The 18,173-nt window shown below is 47.5% G+C and overlaps 1 pseudogene; it reads left to right on the top strand.

Annotated features, from left to right (window-relative positions):
• Positions 1–16,216, top strand: part of LOC132888333 (sodium- and chloride-dependent GABA transporter 3-like) — a 65,920-nt pseudogene extending 49,704 nt beyond the window's left edge.
• Positions 16,217–18,173: the final 1,957 nt, after the last annotated feature.

The following is an 18,173-nucleotide window of genomic DNA, read 5'->3' as shown; positions in this document are numbered from 1 at the left end:
GAGTTGCAGATGGTTCCTATTGCACCAAATGGCAAAGTCCCTCACCAGGCTCCTATACTCCTCCTCTCTTTTGTCCCTGATACACCCCACTATGGCTGTGTCATCGGCGAACTTCTGAATGTAACACAGCTCCGAGTTGTAGCAGAAGTCCGCGGTGTACAGGGTGAAGACTGTGCACCGGGGTGCTCCAGTGCTGCTAATCACAGTGTCAGATGTGATGTCCTTCAGCCTGTCATACTGCAGCCTGTCATTGAGGTAGCTGGAGATCCAGGTGACCAGGCAGGGGTCCACTCACATCCTGTTCAGTTTGTCCTGAAGCATAAGGGGCTGGATGGTATTGAAGGCATTCGAGAAGTCCAAAAAGAGGATCCTCACTGTGCCATTTCCCTTATCCAGATGCAAGTGGGCTCTGTGTAGCAGGTAGAGGATGGCATTTTCCACACCAACACCTGCCCGGTATGCAAACTGCAGACAGTTCTGGGCATGTAGTACCTGGGATCTGAGGAGGCTGAGGAAGAGCCGGTGGTCACAGTGGTGTAGTGGTTAGTACTGTCGCCTCACGGCAAGGATGTTCTGGGTTCAAGCCTAGTGGCTGATGGGGGCCTTTCTGTGTGAAGATTGCGCATTCTCCTCGTGTCTGCGTGGGTTTCCTCTGGGTGCTCTGGTTTCCCACACAGTCCAAAGACATGCAGGTTAGGTTAATTGGTGGCTCTAAATTGACCGTAGGTGTGAATGCGAGTGTGAATGGTTGTTTGTGTCTATGTGTCAGCCCTGTGTTGATCTGGCAACCTGTCCAGGGTGTACCCCACCTCTCGCCCATAGTCAGCTGGGATAGGCTCCAGCTTGCCCGTGACCCTGTAAAGGATAAGCAACTGCAGATAATGGATGGATGGATGGATGGATGGATGGATGGATGGATATGTATGTCATGTCTCCACCTGCTTGCATTCAAGACTTCACTTTCCAGAATTTACATTGGCCTTTGAATATGGCTGCCATGGACTACAATAACCATCCTGCACCTCACCACTCTCAGGCTCAGGAATTATAATTTCTCACACACCTGAATTCAATTACTGCACTGTCACTCAGCCACACTAATTAATGACGTTACTCTAACAGTTCATTGTGAAGTCCATTGTGGGTGGCAGGGTGGTGTAGTGGTTAGCACGGTTGTCTCACAGCAAGAAGGTTCTGGGTTCAAACCCAGCGGCTGGCGAGGGCCTTTCTGTGTGGAGTTTGCATGTTCTCCCCGTGTCTGCGTGGGTTTCCTCTGGGTGCTCTGGTTTCCCCCACAATCTAAAGACATGCAGTTAGGTTGATGTGGGGTAGCCTGGGGCTAAGGTGCCCTTGAGCAAGGTACCGAACCCCTGACTGCTCCCTGGGCACTCTGGGCTGCCCACTGCTCTGTGTGTGTGTGTGTGTGTGTGTGTGTGTGTGTGTGTGCATAGGTTCACTGCTTCAGATGGGTTAAATGCAGAGGATGAATGTGGCAGTGGGGGTGTGGTCAAGCATCGGTCTGTGACCAGAGGGCGGAGTCAGGGAAGGTAAGTGGCAGAATCACAGCACCTGATGTTAATTAATGTGTTTATGTGTCTTCCCCAGTGACCGTGCCCTATTTAAGGAGAGAGAGTGAGAGCAGAGGGAGCTCTCTCCCCAACCAGACGACTTGTGTGTGTGCGTGGCTGGGAGAGTTAGTTTTTGCACTGAAAAGTGAAAACAAAAAGAGCTTTGTGAACTCAGTTCTGGCCTGCCATCCTTCTGTGCTCCACCCACCAATACAAACTGTCACAGTGGTGCTGAAACCTGGGATGAGCACAGAATAAAACAGCCCCATGGAGTCCTCCACCTTCGCAGACCTGATCCACACCCTCACCACGGCCCAACAGAGCCAGCACCAGGCGCTGCTCGCCCTCCGAAAGGAGCAAGAACAATGGTTCAAGGCCCTGGTGCTGGCGCAACAGGAAGATCATTGGGCGTTCCAGCACCTCCTTGCATCGGCGGGGTCCAGCAACTCCACCACTGCGGGCCCATCCCCCTCACCCTAACGAAGATGGGCCCGCAGGATGACCACGAGGCCTTCCTCACACTCTTTGAGCAGGTAGCAGAGACCCCGGGGTGGCCGGTGGAACAGCGCGTGGCGCGCCTCCTCCCCCTGCTCGCGGGAGAGGCGCAGCTGGCCGCGCTACAGCTCCCCACCGACCACCGGCTGGCATACGCGGACCTTCGCCGGGCCATCCTCCAGCGTGTGGGGCGCACCCCTGAGCAACAATGTCAGCGCTTCCGCGCTTTGCGCTTGGAGGAAGTTGGCCGGCCGTTCATGTTGGGCCAGCGACTCCGGGATGCCTGCTGGCAGTGGTTGAGGACCGACAACTGTGATGCCGAGGGGATCATCAACCAGGTGGTACTGGAGCAATTCATCACGCGTTTACCAGCAGGAACCGCAGAGTGGGTCCAGTGCCACCACCCGGCATCGCTGGATCAGGCAATCGAGCTGGCGGAGGACCATTTGGCGGCTGTCCCGACGGCAGGACAGTGGATAACCTCTTCTCTCCCCTCTCTCTCTCTCTCTCTCTCTCTCTCTCCCCCTCCTCCTGTGTCTCCTCCTCGCCCCATTCCCCCACCTCGGAGGTGGGGGCTGGTGCCACCTCAGCCGGCCCGCCGCACCCGGGGTGCCCTCCCGTTTCTCCCTTCTGTGTCTGTCTCTTCCCCCCCCTCGGGTGAGTGAGCCCCAGAGCACTAGTGCAGAGAGGAAGCCCGGGCCAGTTTGCTGGCACTGCGGGGAGCCGGGCTACCTCCAACAGCAGTGCTCGGTAATGGAGGTGGGCGCGGTGGTTCGGATCCCCGACGCGCCAGGAGCCGCCCTCGATCGGGCCGGAGCGTATTGCATACCGGTGAGTATCCAAGGGGATACATATCAGGCATTGGTGGATCCTGGTTGTAATCAGACCTCGATCCACCAAAACCTGGTGCAAGATGAGGCATTTGGGGGAGCACAATTGGTGAAGGTGTTGTGTGTGCACGGGGATGTTCACAACTACCCTTTACTGTCGGTCCACATTTTTTTTCGAGAGGAAAAATTTATAGTAAAGGCGGCGGTTAATCCTCGCCTCACCCACTCGATAATTTTGGGGACGGATTGGCTGGGATTTGGGGAATTAATGAGTCATCTAGTGAAGAGTGGGTCCTGCCATAGTTTAACAGGGGGAGGTCCCAGTGTCGCGTTGGCGGGAGCAGCTGTCACAGAGCCGTCTACGTCATCTCCGCGTCAGAGTGAGGAGCCGCCGGCTCCTCCTCTCTCTATTGGGGAATCCCTCATGGATTTCCCATTAGGGCAGTCGCGAGACGAGACTCTGCGGCATGCGTTTGACCAATTGAGAGTAATCGATGGTCAAACGCTCCAGCCAAACGCCACCCCATCCTTCCCCTACTTCGCGATTATGAAGGATAGATTATACCGAGTAAGGCAAGACACTCAGACTAAAGAGCAAGTCACGCAGCTTTTGATTCTGAAGAGCCACAGGGAATTGATATTCCAGGCAGCTCACTTTAATCCCATGGCTGGACACTTAGGGCAGGATAAAACACTAGCCCGAATAATGGCCCGGTTCTATTGGCCAGGGATTCGTGGCGATGTCCGTAGGTGGTGTACGGCGTGCCACGAATGCCAGTTAGTAAATCCAGCGGCCATTCCAAAAGCGCCTTTGTGCCCTCTCCCATTAATCGAGACCCCGTTCGAAAGAATTGGGATGGATCTCGTCGGGCCATTAGATTGGTCAGCACGAGGGTACCGCTTTATATTAGTTCTAATGGACTATGCAACTCGATACCCGGAAGCGGTGCCTCTTCGCAATATCTCAGCACGCAGTATTGTGGAGGCGCTCTTCTGCGTCATCTCCCGAGTCGGAAGAGGGAGGAGGGATCTTCACCAAGTAAAAATGAAATCCAATACGTTATTGACCTGCACGCAAAACTCCACACACTCACCCACCTAACCCAGGAGAATTTGCGGCAGGCCCAAGAACGACAAACACGCCTGTATGACAAGGGTATGCGCCTTAGAGAGTTTGCACCGGGATATAAAGTACTCGTACACCAGGCATCCCTGCCTCTCAGTCTTCCTGCCACTGAACTTCACACACACATCCTCCCAACTCCCTTTCCCCTGCTATCAATAAATTCAACATTTAAACTTGAGCTATTGGGTCCTTGTCTGTTTGTCCTAACAGAACGATCTGACCATCATGGACCCAGCGCCCTTCCTGACCAGCATGGGGATTGAGCCCGAAATGACCGCCCTGCAGTGACTGGAACACACAGAGGGAGACATAAACTGGATGTCCGGTGACATTGCATCTCTACTCCAGCTTGGGCAGCAGCAGCTAACCCAAGTACTCACCAACCTCACCGCTCCAGCTCCGTCTGCACCACCAAACCCCTCTGCCATGGCTTCTCCTCAAAATCTGGTTGCTCCAGTCCTGGCAGCACAGCCTCTAGCTCCCGGTGACCCGGAACCGAAGATTGGTAATCTGGAACATTTCAATGGTGACCCAAACCAGGTCTGGCCATTCCTGACCAGCTGCCGTATCCAGTTTTCTCTGCAGCCCAGGACCTTCTCGACAGAGGGAGCCTAGGTGGGGTATGTCATCACTCACCTGACCGGCTGGGCTCGGCTGTGGGGGGACAGCAGAATTCGACCGGCAGACCCCGGCCTGTGCCTCCTTTGGTGCCTTCGCTGAGGAGATGTTAAAGGTGTTCGACCTGGGCTTGTCAAGAACAGAGGCGTCACGAGCACTGATGAGTATCCGTCAGGGCAACTGGACGCTGGCGGACTACTCCATCGACTTTCATACCCTGGTGAGGCGCAGTTCGTGGAACATGGCGGCACTAGTGGACGCCTTCCTCCACAGTTTGGCGGACTACGTCAAAGACGAGCTCGTCTCCCATGAGCAACCCCCGACACTCGATGAGGCCATTGCCCTTGCTGTATGCATCGATCACCGTATCCAGATCTGCAGACGAGAGAAGGGGCGTCCGAGTCAACCTGCCACCCGCACTCGGGGTGAGTCTTCCGCTGCCCAGTTCCCGCCTGTCATGCCCCAAAGCCAACATAATCAGCCTGAGCCCATGGAGATCGACCGCGCCTCCCTCACCCCCGAAGAGTGACAGCGCCGCCTAACCTTAAACCTGTGCCTCTACTGCGGTGGGGAAGGTCACCGTGTCACCACCTGCCCGGCAAAAGCCAGAGCTCACCAGGCGTAGGGGAGATCCGGGTGAGCTCGACATATATCCAGTCTCCCTCCATCCAAAAACTCCTGCTTCAGCTCCGCCTTCAGTTTCCCAACACCACTTGTGCCCTGGCCGCCCTGGTGGACTCTGGAGCCGAAGCAAACATCATGGATACAGAGTTTGCACGGCAGCTGGGTGTGGGCCGTCACCATCTCACTCCACCTGTTCCTGTACGAGCACTGGGTGGACATCGTCTCGGCACAGTGACACACATCACAGCCCCCGTGACTATGCTGCTGTCAGGAAACCACCAGGAGTCCATCCAGTTCCACCTCCTACACTCACCCAGCCAACCACTCATCCTAGGCTACCTGTGGCTCCGTCAACACAACCCCCAACTTGACTGGGAGACTGGCACAATACGATAGTGGGGATGGGGCTGCCATCAGACCTGCTTAAAGGGAGCCGTCCTGCCAACCAACCAGGAGACCACCAGCTCCGCCCCTGACATATCCAAGGTTCCTGTCTGCTATCACAACCTGAGAGAGGTGTTCAACAAGTCCAAGGCCACGTCTTTGCCCCCACACCGACCATACAACTGCGCCATCGACCTCCTGCCAGGCACCGCACCCCCGAAGGGCCATCTCTACTCCCTATCAGCCCCGGAAAGAAAGGCCATGGAGGACTACATAAACAACTCTCTGGCTGCTGGCATAATCCGTCCGTCGTCCTCTCCTGCCGGAGCTGGATTCTTCTTCATTGGAAAGAAGGATGGTTCTCTTCGCCCATGCATAGATTACCGGGGCTTGAACGACATTACGGTTAAGAACCGCTACCCTCTGCCACTACTCTCCTCCGCCTTTGAACTGCTGCAAGGGGCCACAGTGTTCACCAAGCTAGATCTTCGGAACGCTTACAATCTGGTGCGAGTGAGAGAAGGCGACGAGTGGAAGACTGCGTTCAACACCCCGACGGGACATTATGAATATCTTGTCATGCCATTCGGTCTCACCAATGCCCCAGCAGTGTTCCAGGCACTGGTAAACGACATCCTCAGAGACATGCTCAATAAGTTTGTTTTTGTTTACTTGGACGATATTTTGATCTTCTCAAAAACCCTGTCTGAACACACCCACCATGTCCAGTTGGTCCTGCGCCACCTGCTTGAAAACTCGCTGTTTGTGAAAGCAGAGAAGTGCGAGTTCCACGCTCAGTCTGTCTCGTTCCTGGGATATGTGGTGACCGAGGGCAGCATTCAAATGGACCCTGCGAAGGTGTCGGCAGTGATGTCGTGGCCGGTTCCAGAGAGCCGTAAGAAACTGCAGCAGTTCCTGGGGTTTGCCAACTTTTATAGAAGATTCATCCGGGGCTACAGCACCGTGGCAGCCCCACTCACCGCACTGACCAGCATCAAACAGCCTTTCCAATGGACTGCAGCAGCTGACAAAGCCTTCGAAACCCTCAAGGCCCATTTCACTTCAGCTCCCATCCTCCGGATGCCTGACGCTGAGCGGCAGTTTGTGGTGGAGGTAGATGCTTCGGATGTGGGAGTCGGGGCTGTGCTTTCCCAGCGAGCAGCAGAGGATGGCAAGATGCACCCCTGTGCCTTCTACTCCCGAAGACTGACCCCAGCAGAAAGCAACTACGACATCAGCAACCGCGAGCTACTGGCTGTCAAGCTCGCCCTCGAGGAGTGGCGCCACTGGTTGGAGGGGTCTAAGGTTCCGTTTGTGGTCTGGACTGACCACAAAAACCTGGAGTATTTCCGGACAGCCAGGAGGCTAAACTTCCGCCAGCGCCGGTGGTCATTATTCTTCACCTGATTCAACTTTGTCCTTTCCTACTGTCCTGGCTCCCGCAACATCAAGCCCGATGCACTCTCCTGGATGTTTCAGAAGGATGAGGCATCCAGGGAGGAATCAACACCCATCCTCCCAAGCCCCTGTGTCATTGCTGCCCTAACCTGGGACATTGAGGAGCAGGTTCGAGAAGCCATCAGGGACCAGCCAAGCCCCAGCGCTTGCCCCTCCAACTGTCTCTATGTCCCAGCCAGTCTGAGGTCTCAGGTCATTCAATGGGGACATGACTCCCACCTGGCCTGTCACCCCGGGGTCACACGCACCCTCCATCTGCTGTCTCAGTGGTTCTGGTGGCCTTTGATGAGGAAGGACATCCAGGATTTTGTGAGAGCCTGCCCCACTTGCAACCAGCACAAATCCCCCAGTCAGCCCCCAGCCGGGTTACTCCAGCCCCTGCCAGTACCCATGCGTCCCTGGTCCCATGTCTCCCTGGATTTTGTTACTGGTCTTCCTCCGTCAGAAGGTAATACGGTCATCCTCACCATTGTGGACTGCTTCAGTAAGATGACCCACTTCGTGCCTCTCCCAAAACTGCCAACTGCGAAGGAGACTGCCCGGGTCGTCTTAGAACACGTCTTTCGAGTCCACGGCCTGCCCAGGGATATCGTGTCTGACCGGGGACCGCAGTTCTCCGCCAGTTTCTGGAAAGAATTCTGCCACCTCCTCGGGGCCACTGCCAGTCTGTCATCTGGGTTTCACCCACAGTCTAATGGCCAAACAGAGCACATGAACCAAGAACTGGAGAAGGCACTTAGGTGTGTGGCTTCACGCAACCCCCACGCCTGGGCTCAACATCTGCTCTGGGTGGAATATGCCCACAACTCCCTCACCAGTTCTGCCACCAGACTCTCCCCCTTCCAGTGTGTGTATGGTTATCAACCACCTCTGTTTGCCAGCCAGTAGGGAGATGCCACCTGCCCGTCTGCTCTCGCCTATGTCCGCCGCTGCCGCCGCACATGGGCCCAGGCCCACACCGCACTCCTGAAGTCCAGTACCAGCTATGCTATTGGGGCTAACCGGCGGAGGACCCCTGCACCTGTTTACCATGTCGGCCAGAAGGTATGGTTGTCTGCTCGAGACCTACCACTGTGGGTGGAGTCATGCAAATTGGCGCCTCGCTACATCGGACCCTTTCCCATACAGAAGGTCATCAGTCCAACGGCAGTTCGGCTGCTGCTGCCCAAGACCATGAAGATACATCCCACCTTCCACGTCTCCAAACTCAAACCGGTGCACGAGAGCCCCCTGGTCCCGGTAACACTGCTGCCCCCTCCCCCACGCTTCATTGATGGTGGACCTGTCTACACGGTCCAGCGACTGCTCCGCTCTCGACGGAGGGCTAGGGGCATCCAATACTTGGTAGACTGGGAGGGTTATGGTCCTGAGAAGAGGGCATGGGTCCCCGCTGGAAGGATTTTGGATCTGGCCCTCATCGCCGACTTCCATCGCCTACACCCTGACCAGTCCTCCATCCGACAGGGTTGACGTAGGGGTTCTCACCGGGCGGATCCATTTCTGGACCCTGCCCCTGCTCCAGTGCCCGAGTCTGACACTGAACCGAATCCTGGGCAGGGGCCCTTGGATGATGAGTCTTCCGACAGTGAAGATGGTGCGGAGGCTATGGACACTGACCGGTCAGAGGAATTCTGACCCTCCACCGGTATTCCCCCTCCAACCGCCCATCTTGGTGGATCTGTGTCTAGGGACTTCTGGAGCCGTCCCTTGAGGGGGGGTTCTGTCATGGTCCTACCTGTGGTTTCCTCTCATCAGTTTACATTCCACTCCTCTCCACTCAGTATTACCTGCCACGCCCGCATGCTCCTTCCCCATCAGGCTCACCTGCTGTCAATTACCATCATTAACTCTCATTTGACTTTCAGTGGCTGTCATTGGCTGTTGCCTATCACCTGCTCCCTTCCTTGTGTGTATTTAAACTGCAGTCCTCCCAAGCTTCAGTGTCAGATCGTCTTTCAAGGCATCGACTCCATCAACTCTTCAGCCCTGGTAACCTGACCCTGCATTTCTGTCTCCATTCTCACTACCTGACCTGTGACTCTCTGTGTTTCAGCCTGTTCCCAAACTCCTGTCTGTCATGCTGTCCTGTCTGCCTGCTGAGAGCCTGCTCGCTGGGAGACCGCCTGAACACCAAGGGCTGTCAGCTTGCAGCCAAACTACTCTGACAACGCCTGATCCCGTCTGATCTCAGAAGCTAAGCAGGGTCAGGCCTGGTTAGTACTTGGATGGGAGACCTCAGACGTCACCACCACACTCCCACCAGCCATCCCTGCCTCTCAGTCTTCCTGCCACTGAACTTCACACACACATCCTCCCAACTCCCTTTCCCCTGCTATCAATAAATTCAACATTTAAACTTGCACTCTTGGGTCCTTGTCTGTTTGTCCTGACAATGTTGTCTCTTTGTATATTGTGTGTTTGCATGAATTGTTGGTTCATGGTTAATGTGTTTTCCCTGACTTAAGTTCATGAAACCCTGAAGTACAGGAACCATATTTTAGTGAGGGAAATTTAGTGGATGAACATTCCTGTTCTTTGTGTTTCTGTGTGTTGAGCTCAAGTGGCCGAGTGTACTGAGAAAGATGTTTTTCCAATGTTGTAATCACCTTTCTGTGGCCTTGGTGGTAATAAGCAGGGTGCCTGAGTTCTCCCTAACTATGCATCCGCCTGCACATACCAGAGCATGCCAGGTGCACGCTTTAACAAAGCTTCATAGAAAATCTTGACCCAATCACATGAAGAGGCAAGCAGTAAGCTTTAGAGTATAATAGATAACAGCCACTAAAACACAACTCAGAGTGCGCGTACTCTTGGCATCATTGAAGTGGTGTCTTCTTCTCTCTTCTTCCTCTTTCCTTTCCTATTTTATATTTCTGTTTTATATGATCTACTATAATAAATAACTGAAAAGACAACTGCTAAGTGTTCTGAAGTGTTTATTAGAAGTTTCCATTACATAGTATTTACAAGTATTTTGTCTTTAACAACTGGCTGCTGTGTTTCTCTATTTGCAGAAACCAAGTAAAACTCTTTTTGTATTTTGTTACTAATTTGGAGGTTGGCATTGTTTGCATGTTATTAGGGGTGTTTTTGGTGCCCTACTTTGTGTTTGCTGTGACTTGTGGTTTGCCCCTATTCCTTCTGGAAACTGCTATGGGACAATACACATAAGAAGGGGCTATCACATGCTGGCAACATATCTGCCCACTGGCTAAGGATAAGTGACAATGGTGTGTTGTGTTCATAAACTGAATAAACATGGATCTGTATTCAAGGTCCGCTTGTGACAAATAAGTGGTATAGATGATGGGTGGATGGGTTGTGTTAGTTTATGCATGCATTGATGTGGAATGTAACTGGGTTCAACTGCTGACAAATGGATGTCTTTAGTCTCCTTTTAAATGTTTCCGGATGATTGACAGCTCTTGGGTAATCACAGAGGGAATTGCAAAGTTTGGGGCCATAAACAAAAGGCTGCCTCTTTACCCTTTTGCAGGATAGTGGGTATGGCCAGGATATTTGTTACAGTAATTGATCTGGGACATTGGAACAATTAATTCACGAGGTACAGTGGAAGCAAGACAAAAGGAATTTAAATATCACTACACATCTTAAAATCAATTCTAAGTCAGTGCTAGACAATGTAGTTGTTTACAGATATATAGTGACCTTGCATTCTTGTACACCAAGATTAATGCAGCAGCATTTTTCACTCTCTAGAAACTAGTGATAAAGCTTTTTGGTAAACCAGTGAAGAGGTGGCTTAGAGTAATCCAGATGGGTTGAAAAAAAATGCATGTATAAATTTGTCAATATTAAATAAAATTGCACTGGAAGAATTCAGCTTTTTTTACACATAGTTTTGTGTAGATTTAAAATTAACAGTCTGGGAATTTGTGCACAACATTCAACACAGTATGTGTAGACTGATCTGCTCCACACATAGTCAGTATCAGTTTTTTTTTTTAATGCATGAGCTATTTGATTTAGCTGAACAGCACCCTGCCCGTCGTCTGAGAATGATATCAATTTGCCATGTCGTTTTCATTTTATTGTATACTGTTGAACATAAAATATTATTTTAATCACTTCACCATGTGAATCATAAAAACACTAAAAATAAAAAGCCTGCAGTTATGTTGGTCACTGGATGCCTCTGAACAGCCTCTCTATTTCTCAGAGACAATGTAAACAACACTGCTAACACCAGGCATTTATGTTGTACATAAAATATCATATTTTATATTACAATCTCTTCAATATGTAAATCACTAAACACCTGTGAACATCCTCATTGCTTCTCAGAGATGATGTGAACAACACTGCTAATGCCAGCTAATTAGAAACTAGTCAGTACTTTCTTACTACTCACAGTGTAATACACCGGCACTTTGCAGATAAGATTGAACAACCCTGATTACAACCTCCTGGAAATTGGTGGAATGATAGTAACTCAGGTGAGGGATTTCAGTGGGTGATTTTTAATTAATTGGGTTACTCAAGTCATGTTACCTTAAAGCTAGCTCTGTCTTCAGCTTAAATATAGATTTTATTCTTTCACAAAATCTTCGCTAACTGCTATTTTAATGGGGAGAGGATTCATGGCAGTGAAAGCTAGAGCAAAATTCTTGAGATAAGTTGTGTTAGATTTTGAAGTAAATTTCCTGTTTTCTCATTTAATAAAGATTGCAAGCAGGCACATACACAGAGGAAGATTTTATTTAAGAAGTTTCATGTATGTACACCTGTTTGTCCAAGATGCACTCTCTGAATACCCCCCCTCCCCAAAAAAAGAAAACAAAAACCCTTCACTCACTCTCACTCTGGTTTCTCATAACAAAATCCTCTCTTATAACATTTAAATTGTAACAAAGATAAAGATATTACGATGGATTCTGAGACCCTGAAAAAAAAACACACACACAAAGTTCTAGTTCATTCCAATGGGGTTCAGTGGGGTTGAGTTCCAGGCTCTGCGCAGGCCACTCGAGTTCATCCACACCAAACTTGGTGAACCTTAACTTTATGGAGCTAGCTTTGTGCACAGGGAGATGGTCATACTGGAACAGGGTTGGGCCTCTTAGTTCCATTGAAGGGAAAATGTAATGTAATTGCATATAAAGATGTTCCAAACAATTGTATGTTTCAAACTCTGGTGCCACAGTTGAGGGAAGGCTCATATATGGGTTTAAATTTCAGGTGTTCACATACTTTAGGCCACACAGTGTACTTGTCCTATGCAACGTTAGGAACTTTATTCCCTGTGGTCTATTACTTACTGGCTCTATGTCCTCTTTCAGGTGTTGGCTATGCAGGCCAAGTGATTCAAATGTATGGCTGCATGTGTTACATCATAATCCTGGCCTGGGAATTGCTCTATTTGGTCTCATCCTTCAAGTCTCAGCTTCCCTGGGCCAGCTGTGACAACATCTGGAACACAAGTATGAAATGGGAACAAGAGTGCCTTAAATTGATTAAACAGATCATCTAGCTTTGCTATATAAGTGTAGGACTCCCTATGTGTGGGTGGAGCACAGAGGACGGCAGGACAGGGATCAGGTTCCAAAATAGCGTTTATTGCTAGACTTTTCAGTTTAAACAATAATTCATTCATCCAAACAGACACACACACAACCGGCGTCTGGTTCAGGGATGAGCTACCTCCGCTCTCACTCTCCCTCCTCATATAGGGCGCGGTCACTGGGAAGACACACAAACACAGGTTAATTGCTCTCAGGTGAAGTGATTCTGCCACTTACCTTCCCTGACTCCGACCTCCTGTCACAGACCGGTGCTTGACCATGCCCCCGCTGCCACAATAAGCAATGTTACATTTATTTGTGTTCCTATTTTCTTAAAGAGCTTTTTCTGCTTTCAACACCTGATGCTCATTTGAGGACTAGTTAGGGAAATCCTACCTAGAGAAATTCTGTATATTTCAGAAAAATATGGCTTGGGTGGCACATTGAGGTTCAAACCTGAACTTGGGATTCCATCTGTGTTGTTCTACTTCCTGTGTCTGCGTTTTATTTTTTCACTTCCGATTTCTTCTCCTGTCCAAAAAAGTTTTAGTAAGTGGATTAACTACTCTATTGTGGACGGCATGGTGGTGTAGTGGTTAGCACAGTCGCCTCACAGCAAGAAGGTTCTGGGTTCGAACCCAGTGTCTGGTGAGGGCCTTTCTGTGTGGAGTTTGCATGTTCTCCCTGTGTCTGTGTGGGTGTGCTCTGGTTTCCCCCACAGTCCAAAGACATGCATTTAGGTTAACGTGGGGTGGCCTTGGGCTGAAGTGCCCTTGAGCAAGGTACTTAACCCCTGACTGCTCCGTGGGTGCTCTAATGTGGCTGCCCACTGCTCTGGGTGTGTGTGTGTGTGTTCACTGCATCAGATGGGTTAAATGCAGAGGATGAATTTCACTGTGCTTGAAGTGTGCATGTGACAAATAAAGGTTTCTTCTTCTAAAGTGTGCACTGGTGTAAATGGATGTATATGTGATGTCCAGTGATTGCCTTGCACCCAGTGTTCCCAGCACGTGTTCTCGTTTGACTGCTACCCGATGCAGGACAACATTTTCTTCCATATGAATTAATTCACATTTTCTGGTAGATGAAATTTGTTTATTTACGCTAGACCCTTCCAAAACAAAAAAACAATAACTGAAAGAAGCTATGGTACAAACCTGGAAAAACATCACAACAGAAGAATGTAGTTTGGTGATGTCAGTCGGTCATTGGTATGATGCAGTTATTACAAGCAATGGATAGTTAATGATTATTCCACGAAATCGAGTCATACATGAGCTGATGGCTATAAGTCATGTACAACGAGATTGAGTGGAATAATTGTTTTATTATATCCACATTCACTGGATTTTGAGAAACAGAGCATTTTTGTTTTTATTTTTTGCAAATTTGATAAATAAAATCTTTATACAAAACGTCCAGCAAAATAATTTCCACTTCGACGGACTTCTTAAAAACCTATCAATGGCTACACAAATTGACTTTAGTTTTGTTTTGTTTTTTTGTAGAAAGTACCATCTTGCTGTCATGCTGAGGTATAGAATAGCTTTAGACATTTATTTAATTCTTCCTTGGACATTTCAGTGATGTAATTTTCAAACTTCTTTGAGCTTTTGAACCAGTCTAAATAATTTCAACAAATTTTAATGCTTAAAGATGAAGAATGGAAACAAACCAGCAAAATGACAGAAGGAATTTGTGAAAAATGCTAAAATAATTCTTGAAAAATAAAAATACGTTCTTACCATCAAATACTTTCATTCCATATTTTTTTAACTTTTTTTTCAAGTAGAGTTTTTATTTCATCCTTGGTTGGTCCAGCAAAACATTCTCTCATTTTGTTTTTCTCGACTCGCAATATACGAGCTGATAGCCTAGTAGTAGAGTAGCCAATCATGATTGCTCATATTCAGTGAATGTGGAAATAATGTCATTCAAAATGGCTAGAGATAATGAGATGAGATGAGACTTTATTTTAATTCAAGGCGATCTGTTCAGATACTTTTGCTCAATTAAAAACAAATGTATCATGGTCTAAGTTATAAGATCAAGATGGAAAATAAGAAAATTAAATAAAAAAAAATTTTTGTCTCATATTCATCTAATTATCTCAAACCCAAATGAATTGGCTTTGCTGTTCCAATACTTTAATATCCATCCATCCATCCATCCATCCATCCATCCCTTCAAAACCTCCCCCACTCTGACATCCTCGAGGTTATGTCTCCCCACACCCCATTATCCTCCTCTGCTGGGTAACTTATTAGAGTATAACCTGCTACAGTTTACAAAATGTATGTATATCTTAATATCTGTTAAAGGCAACATTCCAAATATATAACTGTAAACAAAAACACTGATGGAGCATCCAGTACATGCATTTAATGAGATAATGAGTGCCAAACTGTCTATATTCCCTTTTCTTCTTCCTCAGACAGCTGTATTGCTCTTGTAAATAATGCCAACTGGACCAGACGGGTCAACTCCACATCAGCAGCCACTGAGTTTTGGGAGTAAGTGTCATATACATGCAAATGTAGAAAAGCTTTTAATCAACATTTCAGTAGTTACAAAAATTTAGTGTTAACCAAGATGGACTATGTAGTAAATCCATACGGAGTTACACATAAGTTACAGAGAATATTATGCTATCACTTATTTCCATGATATTACTATACAGGCGAAGAGTGCTTTCTATCTCCAAAGGTATTGATGAAGTAGGTAACATCAACTGGGAGATTCTCCTGTGTCTAATTGCAATGTGGATCATATGCTATTTCTCTGTATGGAAAGGAGTCAAGTCCACTGGGAAGGTGAATGTGTGCTTGGGTTCCATAATTGGCTTTCCATATTAGTCACTAGGAATGATTAAGTCATAAACACTTAAATTCAACATTGGAACTCATTTTACATGACATTACTTAATGTGTTTTCCATCCACTGTTCTGAGGTGGTGTATTTCACAGCCACATTCCCCTGTGTAATGTTGCTGGTGTTGCTGATTCGTGGACTGACTCTCCCTGGAGCCATGCAGGGTGTTATTTTCTACCTCTATCCTGACTTCCAGTGACTGTTGGAGCCTCAGGTGCTGTAAACACACACAGACACAGGGCTAACACTTTCATTGACTATTTCTATGGGGTTATTTTGAAAGACCAATGATGATTAAAATACATTGCCCCCCCCCCTCCCCCTTATAATGGGATTTTTTTGTTTGTCTTATGTTTTCTCTGTATAAAAAACAAAGTATTTTCTGTCTAAAGAAACATTCTGTACACTTTTACGTTTAGAAGTTAGTCTTCAGCAAAATTTGACAAGCAAATTTATAGTGGATAACTGTTATTCAAAATATAACTTTATTATTGGCATATTTTGAAGGAAATGGTTTAAGAATTCTTGGCATATAAACAAAAATCAGGTAACAAAGTAAGTGTAGTGTGTTACTCACAACCTTTATAAATTTTTCTGTGTGTGGGTGTGCAGGTATGGATGGAGGCAGCCAGTCAAATTATCTACTCTTATAGTACAGGTGTGGGAATATTGACTGTGCTAAGCAGCTTCAACCAAAGCAGCAACAACTGCTACAGGTGACCTGAACATTTTGTCAAACAACATTTCTCTCCCATCCAGCTATATGATGATGATAATGTTTTGCACTAAACTAAAATAGCTTTTACACGACTAAATATAAGGCACCATAAATTAACATGAATTAATTTGCAACACATTCAATAATGGTGATAATTAGGTCAGTGGGTATAAATACTGAAACCTACAGTGGTCTCCATAATTATTGGGACCCCTTGTAAAGATCAGTAAAAAGGGTCAAGAAAAAAATCCACCTTTTCGTGAAGTCGCTTCATTTTGCACTGAAAAAAATGCAAAAAATCCAACCTTGAATTGAAATAAATGTATTCAGAGAAAAACAAATCCCTCATCAAGAAAATTGTTTTAACCAACAACACATGCCACTATTATTGGCACCCCAAGAAATTATAGTGAACACAATGTAACTAAAGCATATTTCCCATTGAAAATGTAAATTTTTGAGTTGATTGGAGTGTGTAGGAACTTTCAAGCTGTAATCCATGACTTCCTGATTAACTGGGACACAAATATGAGGTGACACAGAGGCCTATTTCCCTTAGTCATCCATCAGTAGGGGAAAGACACACAAACCAAATGAGGGAGAAGTGTGTTGACCTTCATAAGGCAGGGAATGGATATTAAAAAAAAAAAAAAAAGCTACTCACCTGAAAATGTCCATTTCTACTTTTGGGGCAATACAAAAGTGGACACCAAATAGAACTGTTAAAAACTCGCCTTGAAGAGGACCCAAGTTTATTTTGTCCCTATGTACAGTGAGGAGGAGGGTAAGAGAGGCATACATACATACATACATACATACCCAAGGATCACTTTTGGTGAATTACATGAAAAAGTAAAATCTTGGGGTTTCCAAAACCACCATCAGATGCCACCTCCATGCCAACAGATTACAGTGCCTTGCAAAATTATTCATACCCCTTGAACTTTTTTCACATTTTTCCACCTTACAACTACGAACTTAAAAGTTTTTTATTGAGATTTTATGTGATAGACCAACACAGAGTAGCACATAATTGTGAAGTGAAACTAAAATGATAAATGGTCTTTAAAATTTTAAACAAATAAAAATCTGAAAAATGTGATGTGCATTAGTATTCAGCCCCCCTGCGTCAATACTTTGTAGAGCCACCTTTTGCTGCAATTACAGCTACAAGTCTTTTGTGGTATGTCTCTACCAGCTTTGCACATCTAGACACTGAAATTTTTGCCCATTCTTCTTTGCAAAATAGCTCAAGCTCAGACAGATTGGATGGGGAGCGTCTGTGAACAGCAATTTTCAAGTCTTGCCACAGATGCTCAATGGGATTTAGGTCTGGACTTTGACTGGGCCATTCTAACACATGAATATTCTTTGATCTAAACCATTCCATTGTAGCTCTGGCTGTATGTTTAGGATCATTGTCTTGCTGAAAGGTGAATCTCCTTCCCAGTCTCAAGTCTTTTGCAGCCTCCAACAGGTTTTCTTCCAGGATTGCCCTGTATTTAGCTCCATCCCTCTTCCCATCAACTCTGACCAACTTCCCTGTCCCTGCTGAAGAAAAGCATCCCCATAACATGATGCTGCCACCATCATGTTTCACAGTGGGGATGGTGCGTGCAGGGTGATGAGCAGTGTTAGTTTTCCGCCACACATAGCGCTTTGCATTTAGACCAAAAAGTTCAACTTTTGTCTCATCTGACCAAAGCACCTTCTTCCACATGTTTGCTGTGTCCCCTACATGGCTTCTGGCAAACTGCAAATGGGACTTCTTATGCCTGTCTTTCAACAATGGCTTTCTGCTTGCCACTCTTCCAAAAAGGCCAGATTTGTGGAGTGTACGACTTATAGTTGTCCTGTGCACAGATTCTCCCACCTGAGCTGTGGATTTCTGCAGCTCCTACAGAGTGATCATGGGCCTCTTGCTCTGTCAGTTTAGGTGGACGGCCATGTCTTGGTAGG

The sequence above is a fragment of the Neoarius graeffei genome, chromosome 6 (genome assembly GCF_027579695.1).
Source record: "Neoarius graeffei isolate fNeoGra1 chromosome 6, fNeoGra1.pri, whole genome shotgun sequence".
In the NCBI taxonomy this organism is placed as follows: domain Eukaryota; kingdom Metazoa; phylum Chordata; class Actinopteri; order Siluriformes; family Ariidae; genus Neoarius; species Neoarius graeffei.
This window is presented reverse-complemented; position numbering and strand designations above follow the sequence as displayed.